This window comes from Acinonyx jubatus, chromosome E1 (assembly GCF_027475565.1).
Source record: "Acinonyx jubatus isolate Ajub_Pintada_27869175 chromosome E1, VMU_Ajub_asm_v1.0, whole genome shotgun sequence".
NCBI classification, from domain to species: domain Eukaryota; kingdom Metazoa; phylum Chordata; class Mammalia; order Carnivora; family Felidae; genus Acinonyx; species Acinonyx jubatus.
The window spans coordinates 21,423,879-21,438,287 of NC_069397.1; the positions used below are offsets into that span (position 1 = coordinate 21,423,879).

The 14,409-nt window shown below is 48.6% G+C and overlaps 1 long non-coding RNA gene across 1 annotated transcript; it reads right to left on the minus strand.

The window, feature by feature from the left end:
- Window positions 1-1,013: 1,013 nt before the first annotated feature.
- On the minus strand, window positions 1,014-1,686 carry LOC128313507 (uncharacterized). The gene is made up of 2 exons (XR_008294327.1): window positions 1,558-1,686; window positions 1,014-1,316 (listed from the first exon to the last, which is right to left on the minus strand). It is a non-coding gene; the product is annotated as an uncharacterized LOC128313507 (long non-coding RNA).
- Between the last annotated feature and the right edge of the window lie 12,723 nt (window positions 1,687-14,409).

Consider the following 14,409-nt stretch of genomic DNA (forward strand, 5'->3'; position numbering starts at 1 on the left):
AAAAAATGGGTGCTGGTGGAAGCTGAGGTCAGGTGTGAATGGAGTACTGCTTACCTACCCCATAAAAGGGCCGTTCCATTTTCACTCCCCCTGACCAAAGACAGCTGACCTTGACATTTCCCATACCAGCTTTTCTCTACTTTCCTAATCTGATGGGATAATGATGTCATAAAGAAATAACTTAAACAGTAGGTGTTTAATAAATGCTCGCTGATGTAAAATTAGGAAGACAATCGCAAGAGGACCTCCAAACTCTCCCTTACCCTCAATCAGTTTTTTGATAGCCAAAAATTAGTTTGTAATATGAGCACTCACCCCCCTAGTACAGAATCAATGGCTTCTTTCTCTTGTTTGCTTTCAATGAGACACATAAACCTGTAGCCCCTTAGTCGCCTAAGGCTCCAGGTAGGCTCAGGAGGGGCTCCAGGACCACACCCGACCTCTCCAGTCCCTCTGTTTAAAGACACAGAAGTCCCATCTCGAACAAAGCAGGTGTGCTTCAAATCTACCCCATGCATAAAACGAGGTACCCAGGGCCCTGAGGCGCTGGCTCCTGATTTAATGTTGTCATTTCCCTTCTCCACGGGGTGTGAAAGTCCCCTGACCCTACCGCTCCCTGTCCAACCTCTGTATTATGTTTGCCTTCTCTAAATATTCTTTTTTGCGTGTGTCCGTCTTTATGCGCCTTCCTCTTTGAGTCTGCCTCTGCTCCTCTTTCCCCTGGGATAGAAGTAGGAGAAAGAACCCATCGCTGTTTTCTCTGTCTCTCACCCCCCAGAGCCAACTGTTTCACGCATGAAGACAAATGAAGTCAATCAGCTATAGACAGGCTTTCAACAAAAATTTTATGGGCACCACCTTGGCCATAGGTGAGCTAGTGGCAACAGGAATGCCAGGGAAAGCCCACCAGTGCCTAAGGGTTAGTCCTGCCCTGATTCCAAGGGGAACTTCCTCCCACTACTGGTTAGAACTGCTTCTTTTTTTCTTTTTTTAATGTTTATTTATTTTTGAGAGAGAGAGAGAGCATGAGCAGGGGCAGGGCAGAGAAGGAGGGAGAGAGAGAGAATCCCAAGCAGGCTCTGTGCTGTCAGCACAGAGCCCATGAGGGGCTAGAAATCACAAGTTGTGAGACCATGACCTGAGCCAAAACCAAGAATCAGGTGCTTGACCAACTGAGCCACTCAAGCACCCCTAGAACTGATTCTGAACTTTGGGAACAAGTGGTTGGCGGAGGTGATATTTTATTCCTACCTATTCAATTTGCTTATTACAACCTCCTTGAACCCTCATGAACCCTCCCTCGCCCATCCACCCACCTTCTTTTTTTTTTTTTTAATTTTTTTTTCAACGTTTTTTATTTATTTTTGGGACAGAGAGAGACAGAGCATGAACGGGGGAGGGGCAGAGAGAGGGAGACACAGAATCGGAAACAGGCTCCAGGCTCCGAGCCATCAGCCCAGAGCCTGACGCGGGGCTCGAACTCACGGACCGCGAGATCGTGACCTGGCTGAAGTCGGACGCTTAACCGACTGCGCCACCCAGGCGCCCCGCAACCACCTTCTTATATGAGTCCTCCCTCCCCCCTGCTCCCCTCTCTCTTCACCCATCCCCACATCTTCTAAGAAGTGGCTCAGTGTGTATGGATCGGAGTGTGCCTCATCTGTGTACCCCTTTGCGTGGGATGACTTTTCTGTATCTCCGGCATTCATTTTAAGTCAGTTTACTCCTTTACCTCTGTCATAAAGCAATGAGAAATAAAAGTAATGAAATGAGAATAAGAAAGAGAAAAGGCAGGATTGAGAAAAAAGGAGCAAGGCATTGTTGTTATAATCACGTTCATCTTTTTCTTGCATTTATACACGTTCGACTATAAATTCATTACATACATGTTCACGCAGGCAACCCAGTGGCAGGCACTACAGGGGAATAAGGAAGTCATGAAACGCACAGTCCCTTCTCTCATGGAGCTTTGTGTCTCCCTGCTGAGGCACTAATAATAATTTGTATCAATACCACACTTGATGTGACGTGTCCAGCAGGCTTTATCTTACATGATTTCCATGAGCAGAAGAGGGGTCGTGGTCTCTGTGGCATGAAAGAGGAAACTGAGGCTCTGAGAGTTGGAGGACATTGAGAAGACAGTAGGAGCATCTGGGGCTCACGTTCTGGCTCCCTGACTCCAGAGTTTCTGTCCTTTCCACTCTGCCATCATTCTAAGCAAGCATCCTCTGCAGACATGTCACAGAGCTAGGACACAGTGAAGCCGGGCAGAGTCCACTGACCGTGACAAGAGGAGCAGGCTCCAGGGAAAAGAAAACCAGTGAGGACTGGAGAGAGAGAGGCAAGGAACGATGGGTGGGAGGTGGAGGCTGGAAGAAGGTCCAGAACCTGGCCAGGGGGTGATACCGCGGAGGTCTCTTCAGCCCCTGTGTGTACCCATGTGTTATCCAGAAGGCCACTGAAGAGCCACCGGAGGCAGATTTTCAAGAGCTTTTGTAGAAGGAGTGAGATGGAGGTGTCTTTTCACTCTCTCTGTGTATATATAAATATAAACATATACATATGTATACACGTCTCCTCTTTCTGTGTCTGATTATGCATTCAATTCAGCATGGATTTAAGGACTGCTAATTTTGGTCTGGGCGCTTTGATAAAACAATCTGGAGAACACCAGGAAGGAAGAGACATCATTTTCCTGTTGTTGGAGGAGGTGATCAAGGGAACGTGACCCCCCCCCCCCCACAGTTGACCAGTGAACTGGTCCCAGGCAATCAAAAGCTCCTCACTCCCTCCTCTGTCCTTGGAAGTCATGCTCTGCCCACCATTCCTATGATGGGAGCTGCTTTCAAGGACGCAGCCTTGAGAGTAAGGTGCTGTTGAGGACATCTAAATGGTATACGTAACCGAATCTAATTAAGGCCTCTGCATAAACATTTAAGATAATGGGAGATTAAGTATGGAGGTCTACTCATCTCTCAATGCCTAAGACGAGTCTGGTTAGTAAGTTCCCTTGCTTATTAAAACTGCCACCTACCAACCTGGAGAGGTCTGCCTCTTTCCTAGGTCTCTCCTTGCCCTCTGTGTACAGGCACCCGTGTGCAAACCAACAGTTGTTCCCAGGGTGTGGCCAAGGCAAGGGTCTGTGCATACTACAGAGAGAGCTCTGGATTATGGGATAGCAGGGGATGTGGCATCGAAATGTCCCGAAGTTCTCTGTGCAGACTGCATTTTCATGGAGGGAAGGGAATTGGCATGTACTGAGAGCCAAACTCTCGTTCCATCTGCGAGGTTTTTTGCCCATTTTACAGACAAGGAGACTGAGGCTTCAGGAGGTATGTAAATTGCCCATGAGCCCACATCAAGTGTGGGGATGCGCTTCTGGTAAGAGTTCAGGGTCACTGAATCACACTGCTGCCGATGCACCTAATGAGGCCGTGAGGGCTGTGGTCCAGGCTTCAGGTGCTGGTGCCAGACGGCTGGATCCACCGCATGCTAGCTCTGTTATGTGAAGCACGCTATGTACCTTGTCTAAACCTTGGTTTGCTCATCTGTAAAATGGGGATAGTGTGAAAGCACCTGCCTCGTAGGGAGAATGTGAGGAGTTAAAATGTGTGAAGCACTAATGAGTGTCTAAGAAAAGCCCAGTAACTATAGCTGCCATTATAAGTGCCATCATTATCATTACTGCTGTTGTCAATAGGGGAGCTAGGTGACACGAAGCCACCCCTGTGGGCTTGTGATCTTTCTCTGGCCCCCATACCCCAACCTATCCCCATGCAAAATGGTGGGTATGCAGTCACGACCCAGGGCTTGAACGTGAGGGCAGACGAGCAGTGCAGGTGTAATAGCCATACGCTGGAGTCCAGCTAGGGCCCTTGGACAAGGAGAGGACTCTCCCAGCTGGGGTTCAGGGCCTTTCCCCTGAGATGGGCGGGGACACTCTGATCAGGTCACTTGCCCCCTATTAAGCATCTCTGGTGTGTCAAGCTCTACACTAGACTGTGAAGATATAATACTCAATAAGATGTATCCCCTTGAGCTCTGGTGCAGCTTTGGCAGATATGTTTTGCTGGATCTGTTTCCTCTTTGGGGAAACAGAGAGGCCGGAGGACTGCCGTGGTCCCTTGCAGACCTACCCCCTGAGTAGTGCTGTGAATAAACACTCTTCCAGCTTCTGTCCCCAGAGAAGAGCCTTTGGTCTTCCCAAGGCTGAAGACCTGAAGACTTCTGCTCCTTCTTCCTGTCAAGTGTATTTTTTTTGTGTGAGATTTGAGGAGTGAGGATCATCCCCCAACAAGGCCAGTTGTCCTTGAACTTCCTGACCCCATTCATCCACCAGCACTCCCTACATCCACCAGCCCCGCCTTCTTTCTTAATAAATGACTCCTACATCCACATATCTCTACAATACCTGCCAACCAAACTCCAAAAGCAAATTGCCAACCATGTCTAAGGCAGCTGTTGATTTTACTGACCATAGCAAAGCATGTTCTGTGAGTCAGGTCACAGCAATAAATGTCAGGAAGGACTGAAAGAGGCATCAAGATTTGCTCTGTCACCCACAGAGCTTAAGGTGGATGAATAGGACTGCTGTATACACATTTGGCACAAGGGAAGAGATGTGTGATGGAGCCAGGTATATGCCAGGGACCTAGAATGGAATTTGTGTGAAGGTTCCCATCTCAGTGCTGCAGCTGACATTAAATCCTTCTGGGACTCTCCTCAGGAATAGCCAATGTTACTCAAGACAGACACTTATTGTATGCCAGTTGACGATGCCAAGGGTTTACCTGGATTGTGTCAATTAGTGAGAGTTTCTCAACTTTGGCACTGTTAACACTTGGGGCTGGGTAATTCTATGCTGTGCAGGTGCTTTCCTGTGCACTGTATGGTAATTAGCCTCATCCCTGACCTCTACCCACCAGATGCCAGCCGCATCCCACCGCCACCAATTATGACAACCAAAAATGTCCCCAGACTCCTAGGAAGCAGAATCATTCCTTGTTGAGAACCACTGAGTGAATCTTTTTTTTTTTTAAGTTTATTTATTTATTTTGAGAGAGAGAGAGAGAGCATGCGCACGCACACGAGTTGGGGACGGGCAAAGAAAGAAGGAGAGAGAGAATCCCAAGCAGCCTCCGCGGTCTCAGCATGGAGCCCTACACGGTTTCCATCTCACGAGCCATGAGATTATGACCTGAGCTGAAATCAAGAGCCAGACAACTGACTGAGCTTCCCAGGCGCCCCGCTGAGTGCAACTTAATATAGACCAGGGAGGTGGGTGCTATTACCGTCTGCACTTTATAGCTGTTTCTCCTCTAAACTGAGGCACAGCAAAGTTAAATCGTGTGTCCACAGTCACACTGCTAGGAAGAGCTGGGAGCCAGCCAATCTTCTTCCACAGACCACACTTTTACTGTCTTTACCGCACCACCTATCACCGCGTGCATGGTGCTGAGGACTGGGTAATGTGCAATAACCCCGCACAAAGATGGGCCATTAGTCATGGCGGTCCCTTCTGTCGGGTCTGCATTTCACTACCTTTCTTTCCATGAGCCGCACAACAGCCCTTCCTTGTAGGTGTATCTCCCATTTATAAATGAGCGCACTGAGACCGGGATTAACAGGAAAGGGTTGCCCCCAGGTCACAGAGCAGGCAAGCCACGAGGGTCCAGAATTTGAACGCCCCAGCTTGTAATTCTCTGCCCTCCGCTACTCAGAGAGTGGCATAAACACCGATGATACTATGGGAGACAGGCAAGAGACTTAATAAAAAATGAATGCAAATTCTGGATGATGGATCTATTTAGGGGATAAATTATTATGCGATGGTATAAAAATAGATCAAGGGAGAGCACATGAAATTACAAGCCTGACTGTGTGAAAGATGGAGAAGGTGCATGGAGAGTGTTGGGTACATTTAATTAACTTTGCTGGGAAAACATTCTGAGGCTCCCACCTGAAACCAAAACAGTCACAGTCTTCGCTCAAAGTAACGATACTGGCTGGCGGTCCTATAAGGAGGAGTTATAATCCAATAGAGCTTGAAATCATTGATTAAAACAATGCCAATGCCTAAGCCCTTTGAAGGACAATCCTAATTCTAAAGGAACCACGTACTGTTTGTACAAGTGGGTTCTATGGGCTGCAGACCGCTGACATTGAAATGTCCCACTAAGTTCTCTGCACAGACCTATACCTCTATTTGTCCTGTGAGGTTTTTCTGCCCATTTTTCAGACAAGGAGACCAAGGCTTCAGGAAGGTAAGTAAGTTGCCCATGAGCCCACGTCAAGTGTGGGGATGCACTTCTGGTAAGAGTCCAGGGTCACTGAACCACACTGCTGTCTGTGCACCTCATGAGGCCATGAGGGCTGTGGTCCAGGATTCAGGTGCTGGTGCCAGATGGCTGGATCCACCGCATGCTAGCTCTGTTATGTGAAGCACGCAATGTACCTTGTCTAAACTTTGGTTTGCCCATCCGTAAAATGGGGATAGTGAAAACACCCACCTTATAGGGCCGAAGGGAGAATGTGAGGAGTTAAAATGTGTGAAGCATTAATGAGTGTCTAAGAAAAGCCCAGTAACTATAGCTGCCATTATGAATGCCCTCATTATTATTACTAGTGTTGTCAAAAGGGGAGCTAGGTGACATGGAACACCCCCTGTGGACTTGTGATCCTTCTCTGGTCCCCATGACCCCACCCCATCCCCCCGCAAAATGGCAGGTGTGCAGTCACAACGTGAGGGCAGATGAGCAGTGCAGGTGTAACAGCCATACGCTGGGGTCCAGCTAGGGCCCTTGGACAAGGAGAGGACTCTCCCATTTGGGGTTCAGGGCCTTTCCCACAAGATGGGCGGGGACACTCTGATCGGGTCGCTTACCTCGATGATGCACCCCTGCTGGTCCTCCCTGCCCTGAAGCCGCTGTGATTCTAAGCACCGCCCCCCTCCTTTGCAGGAACACCACAGCACAAGGTACTTTATACCTGGGTCTCCTTAAGCCTGAAAAGAGCCTCATAAAAGAACTTTATTTTCCTTTCAGAAGAAAGTGATCAGGCACTCACTGGGCTTCAGCTGTGTTCTCATCCGTTTCGCCTTGACATACAACAGCCCTACAGGCACTGTGATGTTCATCTCACAGATGAGGCACTGGAGGAGCACAGAAGTGTATTCGTTCGTTCATGGTTTTGATGGAATCGTAAGCATTAGGAAATGGTGCGTGGGTGTGCACTGTCAGAATTTCTCCTAAGCAGCGTTAAATGTGGTTGGAGAAATGGAAAGAGTTTGAGGGGTCTGTTTGTCTGAAAAAGAAATGAGAGCAACATGAAAAAGAATTACCAACTTCCCCATCTCTGAGTAAAACCTAAAGTCCTTTCAACGTCCTGTACCTGTCACAAGGTAACCACCCTGACACATCTTTTACTACGTATTTCTCTCTTGTGGTGTCTGCCCCTCCCCCAACTGGAACATGACCTCCTGGAAGATGAGGGTTTGGGGCTGCCTTAATCAAGTCACTTTCCTAGCATCAAAACCATCTCCTAACACATGGATGAGACTCAATCAATACTTGTTGAAATAATGGATGAACTTAAAAAAAGTCTCCTACGTAAAACATACAGAGATATCCAACCAGAGATGGAAGAATGTCTTTAAAAAGTAACGAAGTCAAGCCTATAGCATCTGAATGCCCTGTTATATTATTTTTCCCCTCCCTCTCAAACAGAATTGTCTCACTACCCATAAGCTTTTTGAGGATACAGAACATGCCCTGTTGAACACTGTATCCTCAAAGGCTAGCAGAGAGCTTAACACATCAGAAAGGCTCAAAACACTATTTAGGGAAAAAAAAAGTATGGCCTCGAAAAGCATATGTTCACCCTTTTTTCAAATGTTCACTGGTTTACCCCTTGTACCAGGCTCTTGGGGACAATCCACACAAGGCCATCCTGGCCACCACCCTCCTCAGGTTCACTCTAGCCAGTACTTCTGCACAAATGAGTTTGCAACAGTCACGTATTCTCCGATAGTACAAGATGGACCACAGGCTCTTAAAAAACAGAACAAAAGAAAAGAAACAAAGAAAAAGAAAGAAAGAAAGAAAGAAAGAAAGAAAGAAAGAAAGAAAGAAACCGTAACAATTTCATCGTTTGAGTTTCTTGCCCAAACAGGTCAGAAACCATGTACCATTATGTCGAAGCCATTACCGCAAAGCCAGTTTGCTTCTAGACTTACGATGGTACTTCGGGAGCATGAGTTACACTCCAGAGAGGTCATTAGTTGCTATAAACATGTTATCGAGGGCAGTGGTGTCCTTTCCAGCCCAGATGCCCCCGGGTCAAGTGTGATAGCAGGAAATGAGGGTCAAAATAACGAACCTCTCGCCCTTATGTTCCTTTCTGTTGAATAATCGATGTGTGTCCGTTTTATCAAAATGTGCTTTCCTCTCCCCTTTTCCCACATCCCTGCCTAATTTTTTGTCCGGTTCTTGATCCCTACATCCTTTGACTGGTTTTCTGTCCTTTATTCCTTTCTCCCTTCACATCTCCCACAGTGGCTGCTGGCGACAGCTTTGCTGGGGTTTTCAGCACTACCACCCTCGTACCAGATCCTAACTCTCAGGAGAAAACCATCATTTCTCACTTTGTAAAGGCTTCTCTGGACTTGGTTTTAATTAGGTCAGGGTCACCCTTCCCAGGCTTCCGCTGACTCTACCCCCACCCAAATAATCCCGCCTACCCGTGGGGGCTTGAGGCTTCAGCAGCCCCCCTGGCAGCAGCCCATCTAGCCAGGGACCCACATGGCGTTGTGAGTCAGCTCCGGGATGGAACGCCGTTTCCCCCATTGGCTACCCACCGTATGTGGACTCTTGGACGGCTCGTCTATGAAGTAAGGATGCCAATATTTACCAGATTGTGAGGAAGAAATTGGGAAAGTGTCTGAAGTCCCTTTGAGGGTGTGGGTTTCAATGAATGTTTATTCCATTCCCTAGGCATTGGTCCATCTTCTTAATTCAACAAACACGTACTGAAAGTTTCGTAACTGGTATGACCTATTTCACCACTGTGGTCCCATGGTGTTTTGGGGAAAGGAATCGCTGAAGCCACTTTTCCTAACCAGCATAAAGTCCAGAGTCTCCCTCCCTCGTGATGTTATTTTTATTTTCCCCCATCCTCATTCCCTCTGTTTACCCATGAACGCCAGGGCACTGTCAGTCTATTGAGTATCCGCGCAGATTCCTTAGACGACAAGCGCAATTGTGCCTCATCGCCACAAGAGGTCACTGATGAAGAGTGGTCTCCTGTAGGTCCAGAGACACCTGCCCACCATGGCTGAGGCCATGCCCACAGGGGCTGGCCTAGATCACCGCACAGACTGCAAGGGGGAGCTGCGCCTAGGTCACGGTGATAACTCTCCTCATTCGCAAACACACATGCTCGGCCATTGTCCCTAGGTCTGTACCTCGTGTCAGAAGAGGCAAGAACTGAGAAGCTTCTAGTCTGGCTCACATACTGAGTCTCAACAGTTCTCCCTGACCTGTCCACCAGCTCACAAGCCTGCGAGCTTGGTGAGGGCCACCACTCTCCAAACTGCTGATTTCCCTCATCACATGCTCTAGGACCGGGATTACCTTCTGGGCCCAATTCCACCCTGCGGGCCTGAAGGAGCCCTTCAAAGTCAGTCCACACCTTCCCAAGCCCCTGCACAATGAGACGGATAGTTTCTGCTCAAGTTCCAGTAAGTTTCCCAACAACACTCACGGAGTCCACGTATCACTTTCCCGCAGCAACACGAGTACCTGCGATCAGGTCTGCCCTGCGCTTTCTGCTAGATGCTCCTTTGCAGAGAAGAGCTACAAGTTTTTTCCTTAAACAGTTACAGTCGAGTGTGACCAGGTGCCAGCCTTAGTTTTAAAAAAATATGAAACAAAACAAAACAAAACACAGGCCTGAGGGGCTTTTCACTTCAGGGAAGACGTCCATGAACTCCCAGACCATTCCAGACATAATGGAAGTTCTCTACGTGATTAACCAAATCCCACCACATCGGGAACGCTTTAGGGAGACAGAGAGATCCTAGGTGCCCAGGGGAAATAAGAAGATGGGCACAGAGGCATATGCAGGAAACAGCCGCCTTGAGCAGCCCCAGAGGATTTTAGCCACCTCCACTGTCACCCCCGGCCCCCGCCGTCCCCCAAGAGACAGCCCTTCATGGAGTCTCGGGGCGGGGGGGGAGGGTGTAAGGCTCATGTGAGCTAGCCAGGCTGTGGATGAACCCAGAAAAAGGGCCTATCTCTAAATCAGTGTCCCCTTCCCTTCTCTCACACACTGTGCGTAAATGTAGAATTCAGGAATCGGGGACTGAGGCCAGGAACAAACACCCACCCACCTTCTAGTTAATTCCCTCCAAAACACAAGGACGGGGGCACTTACAGCCTTAAACTGTGTGCTATGCGCCGGCCTCCTTCCAGGGAAATCCAGTAAAGTGCATCAAGGATCTGTACATTGATGTTTACACTCCGTACGTGGAAAATGTGAGGGGGAGGGGTCAGTGCACTTTGAATAAATAAAGCAGATGAGGCTTGGCAACGGTTGAAACATGAGGAAATGGCTTCCTGCAGTTTAGAGTCGTGACTCGGCTCATAAGTTAACCTTGAATATAGTTTTCAAAAATCATCAAGCCCTCAAAGCCTTCATCTCTAGCAGTGATTAGCCATGATGCACGAAGCAGGAAGTTAATATATTTATGCCTAAGGAGACATATGATGCATGAAAACTCTATTCATTCTGCATTCATTTGCCAGCTCTTTACTGATGGCTTGCTCAGTGGCGGGCACCATGCCAAGACCCAGGAGACGCGACAGTGAACAAGCATGACCTTCCCTGCGAGGAGCTTACAGTCGAATCACAGCAGGGGACAAGGAACGGCACCTCTGGAATACCCGCCACAGGCCAGAAATCATGCCAGAAGCTTCTCCACCCATTAATCTTGACACCAACTACGCCATTTTTTTTTTTCTATTTTATGTATCGGTCGACCGAGGCTCAGGGAGATCAGCTATTTTACCCAAAATGGTTAACATCAGAAGATCCAGCATCCAATCCAGAGTCTGTCTCATTGCACAATCTGTGCAATCCTTAACACACTCTTTCTCCAAGAGCCAAACCCTCCCTTCTGTACCGAGCTCTGTTTTCTGAGTCGGTCCCATCTGTGGAATGAAGCGATGAATGCCGATGCTGGCGGTGCCTAAGCAGGCCAGCGTATTCCTCCGTACAACATGCGAGCAGCTGTCTTTCACTTAAAAGTATATTAAGGCAACTAAAGGGAGGGTATGAGGAGTCAGAACCCCCTTTGAAAAGAATAGCAAGGAGATAACAAGCAAACAACAGCAAAAGTTATGGCAATGTTCATTGTGACTGACCTACGAATGGCTTTGAATCCACTGCAACAACCCTACCGGGCAGATACAGCATCATCCTCGTTTTGCAGATGAGGAAACTGAGGCACAGAAAAGAAGCTGGTCGAAAGTTACACAGCCAATGAGTGGGGGAGCTGGGATTTGACTCCAGCATCCAAGCTATTAGAATGACAGGTGGTACTTCTAACGACGACGGGATAGACAGACAGATGACGATCTGAGTACATCCACGCAGGGACCCCAAGGGCTCAGCATCCCCTAGAGCTCTTGGCCCACTACTCCAGCAATGGAAAGGCAGTCTAATCCCTCTAATCCCTCTGGAAATGTGCTGTCGAGATTGACTCCAGCCCTGACACTAGCAAGGGAAGTGGGTCATCTCTGTAGAGAGTTTTCACTTATGGCTCCGCTGGCTGCCCTTGGAGATCGGGGCGCCCTGACCCCAGTTACCTGGCCCGAGGCAGAACAGGAAGCAGTTCCCAGTACCAGGTTCTCAAACCTTGTTTTCTGAGTGCACATTACCGGTAGGATCCGGTGGGGCTGCAGCCATATTGGCTTATGGTACCTTTTGGGTTTTTTTGCTTTGTTTTTTTTTTGGAGGGGAGAGAGAGTGTGTGTGCCCACATGAACACAAGAGTGAGGAAAGGTAGAGGGAAAGAAAGAGAGAGAATCTTAAGCAGGCTGCACACCCAGCATGGAGCCCGACTCAGGGCTCTATCTTACAACCCTGAGATCATGACCTAAGCTGAAATTAAGAGTCCAATGCTCAACTGACTGAGCCACGCAGGCGCCCCTCCTAGCTGGCATCTTTCACCAGGGAGGTGGGAGTGGGTGAGAAAAAGCAATACTTGAGTGTTACACAGTATTCCTTGTCTCCCCAGATCAGGGTGGTTTACCCTGAACTGGTTCGTTGGAGATACTCTGGCGCCAGACTCTTGCCTGCCGCACTTCCTAGCCTGGACCCTGTACCAAAACACTGGACCACTTGCCACACAAAATTGCTAAAACCATTTACAAAGTAACCATATTTCACATCAAACTCCAGGTACTTGTGAAATGGGAAGAGAGTACTGCTAATAGGGATGCAGGGACAGTGGGCCTAAAATGGGACTGTCCTTGTCACACCTGGATCTCAGGTTACCCTATGTATATAGGATCATCCACATGACAGACCCTGCTGTAAGCGCCACACTTAGAGGAACTCACTGAGTCCTCACAGCCAGCCTAAGAAGGAGGAAGTCTTGTCACCTCCATTTTACTGGTGAAGAAACTGAAACTCAAGGTCACATGGCTGGAAAGTAGGCAAAGCTCTTCCCTCTATGCTCTATTTCCCTCTCCCCCCACATCTCCCAGCCCCTCATAAGAGAACAGGATGCCTTTACCCTGACTCTGGCCCTAGGCTGGGCCTCTGCCAAGGGGAAGGGGCCAAAGGAAGGAAAGGAGGAAGAAGAAAGATGGGCAGAGAGGAGGGGAGCCTTAAGGGCAGACAAGGCTATCTGGGCAGCTAAGCAGCACAGTGTTTCTAGTGCTGATCTCTAGCCCCTTGATGCATGCTCGTGACTCTCAGGATTGGCATCTGGAGCCTTGAGGTCACAGAGTGAATAATGATCCTGGTCTTCCTGCACCTGCTCGTGGGGAGAGCCCTGCCAGAGCCCGAGGTGAGGATCGAATGGGAAGACATACACATCTCAGCCTCCCTATCTACATACCCTATCCAGTGGTCCTCCCATATCTCCCCAAGCAATGGATCAGTGAAACCCAAGAAGCTTCCCAGTTGCCATGGAAATGGCACGGATGCATCTAATAGGAAGTAAGAATGGAAGGAGTGGATTCTACAGCTGCCTTAGGCAACCCCTGAGTAAGTTTTCCAGTTACCCTTTGCATGCAGAGTCCAAGATTTCTCTGGTAATAGGAAGAGCCCTGAGGTTCTCAGTGTGCTCCAACTGGCAGTGGATTACCACATTTTCACCCCAGCTCTGACCCAGGTCCACTACGCAGGGCTAGTCAGCCCTCTTCCAGCCTGATACCTTTTGGGGGATAGCCATTCCAAAATACGGGAACAAGAAGAGGGGTTCCCCAATAGTTATACAAAACCACTTGCTGTCTGAAGCAAACTCATAATGGAGCAGCCGTGGATGGGGCATGGAGGGAGAGCCCGCAAGGGTGCCTGACCCACTCATCTTTCATTGGTCTCAAAAGCAGCTGTGTTGGGGACCAGCACCAGGTAAGTCAAAATCATCCCACCCATGGCAGGATGCTTTTACTTACCAGGCAGACTTGTCTCCTTTCTACCTGGACCTGTCAATGTTAGAGGCTCTGAGGACTAGTTTACAAGGGGGTACAGGGAAGTCTAGGAGGAAGACTGGGAATCACAGAGAGAGAAGACATGTCAAAAAGGATAACCCTCAAGTGGGAGTGAAGACGGGAAGGAGTGGGGGAAGGTCAAGGGAATGGGCATCAATAGGCCAGGTGCTGCCCTGGGTGCCTCGTTCTCTGTATCCTAGAGCTGCTTGCTCCCTTTTTGGGAACTTGTTCCTATCCTCTATAGTGATCTCTTCCATCTCTGAAATTTAGTGTTTTTAGGGACAGAGTGACAAGGCACAGGGAGCTGAAGAACTGTCCAGAAGGCATCAGAAATGCCCACAGAGAAGCAGGGGCTAAGGCTCTGGAAGACATTATTGCAGGGACATATCTCCCCACGTCTTCCTGAAGACTAGAGCCTCCTCTAGCTCTTTGTGTTAACCCCCAACCCCCTTGTCATATATTTAAACCATTTGCCTGACCATCCAACTCTTAATCAGGTGTGTAATTGGGGAGCTGGGGATAATGCGTAAATGAGCATGGAGTCCCCGGTCTTCCATTTTTGTTATGACTTCCAACAGCTGAGTACCCACACTGTATCCTTTTGTTCTACAATCTTTTCCTTTCCCACCTCATTTTCCACTCCACAAGCTGGAGGGTCAAACACTCAGGGTCTTTGTTAAAGCCCCAACTG